Genomic DNA, 4,805 nt, shown 5'->3' with positions numbered 1-4,805 from the left:
ATATTATAATAAATATATTAAATCATAATAGTTTTAAAAAATAAAAATATTTAAAATATACAATAATTTATTAACATATGTGCAATTCAACCAAATCAATTATTGAATCATTTCATTTGTCGTAACGGTGTCTTTGAATAAGTGAAGAAATTATATATATACAATAATTAACTAAATTTAAATTTATAGTAAATAATAACAAATTTAAATACTACTATTTAAAATATTTTATACAATAATTTTGGATATAGATTTTTTGTATTTTTTATAAATTAATAAATTTATATACCTAGTTCTTTTAAATTTAATTTAAATTTAAAATTTATAATGATTTTTAAAAGGGTAAACAACCAAAATAGTCACTTTTGTTTCCCTCATGTTATATTTTAGTCAATTATGTTTGAAATGTTACTTTTAGTCACTTATGTTATCGTGTTGTAATATTTTAGTCACTGAGCATTAATTATTATTAACGATGTAACGATAAGCTGACATGGCACATTAAATCATCATTTCAAATGAAACTTTTAGGTTAAATTATACAATTGGTCCCTATATTTTTTTTTATTTTGAGCAATATAATTTTTTTTACGTTAAAAGAGATGGAGAAGGGAAGAAAATAAAGGAAGAAGCATAAGAGAATAGAAAATAAAGGAAAAAAGTTAAAAAAACATAAAAGAAAACTAATAAATTGCTCAAAATAAAAAAAATTATAAGGGTCAATTGTAAAATTTAACATAAAATTTTTATTTGAAATGATAATTTAACGTGTCACGTCAGCTTACCGTTACACCGTTAATGATAATTAACGGCTCAACAATTAAAATGTTACAACACGTTAATGTATTGACTAAAACATAATATTTCAAACATAAGTGACTATTTTAATGGTTTACCCTTTTTAAAATTAATGTAATAATTAAAAATAAAATTTTAAACAAATATTAAATTTAAATTTAAATAATTATAATTATAATTTTTTAAAACCTAGCGGTAAGAAATTTAAATATTAACATAAATAATATTTATCTTTATGATAAATATTAAATTTATATTAATATTAATATAGATATTACTTAAATATTAAAATAAATAATATTTAGCTTTATTTGAATTAAATATTATTTATTTTTTTTTTGAATAAATGATCTGACATGTTTTTATTACTTTTCCAAAGCAATTGAAAATAAACAGTCAAAACCAAAAAGTGTCTCTCTGGCAACCACACAAATAAAACCAAGAAAGAATCACCTTCTTCCCTCACTTGTACGTAATCCTATCACTATAACCAAACAGTGCGACCTTAAAGCGGCGCCGTTCCATTCTAGGGCTTCAATCTATCTGTCTATTAAAGCCAAACCTGGCCGCAATCCTTTTACATTCTATAAATCTTTGCTTGCTTAGGGTTTTCACTCTCAGATTTGCTTTAATTTTCCTTTTCCGTTTGAAAACATTTCGAAGCGCTTTCCATTTTTTTACTGTCTTTCTGCTCGATTTGATGATGAAGATGATGAAAGGAATGGACGGGTGATGATCTACTTTATTCATATGATCAAATAAACCTCTTCGCTACGTTCTTTCTGATTCAAATGTTCTCTCTCATTCTTTCTGGATATTCTTTATTTTTTAAATCTTAATTTTCTAGTTGAAAATTTTTCCTTCTTTTCGTTATTCATTTGAACTTTTTTTCATTTTCAGTTTTTGAAAATATATGATGCATTTATGTAGTATGTTTTCTGAACTTAAATATATATATTTTTTAGTTTCAGGATGATGTACAGAAATTCGCGATAAATTCATCATAATACAAACTTTGGCTTAAAATGAATAAATAAAAGTCAATAATGGAATTAGTCAGTCAATTTGGCGAGTCATAACCGAGTTGATTGATCATCCGTCCACAAGTACTTAATTGGCGAGTGATTAAGTTATGGCAATGGTCTTTTTTCGTAACTTCTTCTCAACATTGTTTTAAGGCTCCATGAGTAAAAGAAAATTATGTTAAATTTGAAACAAACCTGCAGTCGAGAAAGTAGTTCAAGGGCTGTTACATCTTTGTTTTTATCATCCGCAAGTGATAGATATTCATTATAGCTTATATTCTGCTTATTTATTGCAAAAACGAGAAGGAATCAGTCAATATATCATCATTAAAATGTAATCAAAATTACAAGCATTAGGAGGCTTGTTTGGTTTAAACCTTCATTTCATGTCATAGAAATGGAGTTAATTTCAATCCCCAATCGTTCCATTATGAATCTTTCCTTACATCTATGATTCTTTTTTGTGATTTGTCAAATTTTAAGGGATGAAAAGAACAAAAGTTTTAAGACAAATAACTTGGGTTAAACTTACAATAATTATGAATTTTAGATTCAATGCCCAAATACTATTAGGGTGGTTATCGCTAAATGTTACCAACCTCCTAATTTTTTAAATAAACTCATTAACCTCTCAGTTAATCAATACTAAAAATGTTCATTTAAACCTTTAATATATAAATTTGGAGAATTGACATGTTAAAACTAGTGATCTAAGTAATCTTATAATTCCATGCGATGAAAATCTACTTTTTTCGGTTTAAAATATGTTTGCCTTTTGCTGCCACAGGAGGTGTGGCTACAGACCACGAAGGAAACTGGATAGTAGGATTTTCCAATTCTTATTTTGCTTAATAAGTGTTTTAGGAAAATCTCGATTTTGTTCGCACCGAATTTGGAGGATTTCAGGATTACTGTCCTCAGAAGAGTTTAGCGCATTATGAGAGAAGAAAGACAGTGGAAGATTAAGCATACCCCAAGAAATCGGAATTTGGTGGCCGCATTGCTAAGCTCAGCCTGAGTTAGAAATCAAGTTTACAAGTTTTTGACGAGGCTCCTAAGGAAGTTATTGATCTTCTACGGGAAGATAAAGAACACAATTGGTTTATGTAGTTACTTATGTTCCTTTTTCTTTTCATAAAAAAAAATATGTTTGCCTTTATTCATCATACAATTTTTATGCTAAATATTCTTCTTTTAGAAGTAAATTATAAAATGGAAAAAAAATTATTTTATTTTTTAATACATTTACAATTGACTCATACATACCGACAAAATTAAATCACTACAAACTCTACAAACAAGCTTGTCCATGAGATTTTAACATACTATGTGGATCTTTAGGATGAACCCTCAAATCATTAGGTAAAAAGTTAGATAAATTATTTTTTATTAATATTTAAAATTACAATAAATTTTTAACTAAATGTTTTTAATTAAAGAAACACATTAAGAAAAAACATAAAAAAATGGGCATTTTTAGGTAAATTTTTTGTTGATGGTAATTTTATTTTAATATACTTTTTAGTATGATTAATAAGAAAATGCTTTCGTATAAAAATATTAGAGTATTATAAACAAAAAATAATGGATAAAATATATGAAAATATAAGCATTTCTATTGCATTCTATTTTTTTTTCTTTACAAGTATATATAGAGAAATTAGACTTTTCATATTCTAAAAATAAATAGGAAAAGGGTTACAAAAAGGAATTGTTAAGGCTGAAGAGGATAAAAGGTGGAAGGTTAAGGGAGATGAAAGGTAAGAGGTTAAACATCTACTTAATAGCATTCATAACACTCCCCCTTAGATGTTCATTATATAAAGGATATGCTTTATTAAAAACTTTATTAGGAAAAACCCTGTGGGACAAAAACCTAGTGAAGGAAAAAAAGAGAACATAATGCTTTCATATATAGTATGTGATAACCTTAAAAGAAAATGTAATACGAATTTACTCCCCCTCATGTAAGCATCACTTAAGATCTTTAAAACGATGCAATCTAATGTTGAAAATTAACTTCTCAAATGTAGTAGTAGGGAGAACCTCAGTAAAAAAGATCTTTCAAATTCTCACTTGAACGAATTTGTTAAACATTTATATATCCATTCTTTTGTAGATCATGCGTGAAGAAAAATTTTGGTGATATATATTTTGTTTTATCACCCTTAATATATCCTTCCTTAAGTTATGTAATGCAAGTTATATTATATTCATATAAAACTGTTAAAGCTTCTTTTTCAAAGCATAAACCACAATCTTTTCGTATGTGATGAATTATAGACCTTAGACACATACATTCACGACTAGCCTCATGGATTGCCAAAATTTTAACATGTTTAGGAGTAGCAACAATTGTTTGTTTCATAGAACACCAAGAAATTGCAGTACCACCATATATGAAAACATAACCAGTTTGTGATCGAGCATTGTGAGGATCAGATAAGTATTCTGCATCTGCAAAACCAATCAATTTTGTTTTAGGTAAGTTAGGGAAAAATAAACCCATATCTCTTACACCTTGAAGATAATGAAAAATATGCTTAACCCTATTCCAATGTCTTTAGGTTGGGCAAGAGCTAAATCTTGCTAATAAGTTGACAGCAAATGATATATCAGGCCGTGTATGACTAGAAAGATACATCAATGCACCAATAGCACTTAAATATGGTACTTTAGGATCAAGAAAATCTTCATCATTTTCCGGAGGACGAAAAGAGTCTTTATTTACATCAAGTGACCTAACAACCATTGGGGTGCTCAACAGATGTACGTTATGCATGTAAAATCTTCTTAGCACTTTTTTTAGATATGTTGTTTGATGCATAAGGATTCCATTCTTTAGGTGCTCAGTTTGTAACCCTAGACAAAATCTTATCTTTCCAGGGTTTTTCATTTCAAATTCTTTCTTTAAACACTCCATTGTCACTAAAATCTCTTCAGAAGTCCCAATGATATTTAAATCATCAACATACACATCAA

The 4,805-nt window shown here is 27.3% G+C and overlaps 1 long non-coding RNA gene and 1 other non-coding gene across 2 annotated transcripts; both read left to right on the top strand.

Moving 5' to 3' along the window:
* The first annotated feature begins 1,358 nt into the window (after positions 1-1,358).
* On the top strand, positions 1,359-3,063 carry LOC121208333 (uncharacterized). Its single transcript, XR_005903301.1, has 2 exons — positions 1,359-1,527; positions 2,611-3,063. It is a non-coding gene; the product is annotated as an uncharacterized lncRNA (long non-coding RNA).
* On the top strand, positions 1,500-1,591 carry LOC121208814 (small nucleolar RNA R32/R81/Z41). The gene has a single exon (XR_005903938.1). It is a non-coding gene; the product is annotated as a small nucleolar RNA R32/R81/Z41 (small nucleolar RNA).
* Positions 3,064-4,805: the final 1,742 nt, after the last annotated feature.

This window comes from Gossypium hirsutum, chromosome A10 (assembly GCF_007990345.1).
Source record: "Gossypium hirsutum isolate 1008001.06 chromosome A10, Gossypium_hirsutum_v2.1, whole genome shotgun sequence".
Classification (NCBI taxonomy): Eukaryota; Viridiplantae; Streptophyta; class Magnoliopsida; order Malvales; family Malvaceae; genus Gossypium; species Gossypium hirsutum.
This window is presented reverse-complemented; position numbering and strand designations above follow the sequence as displayed.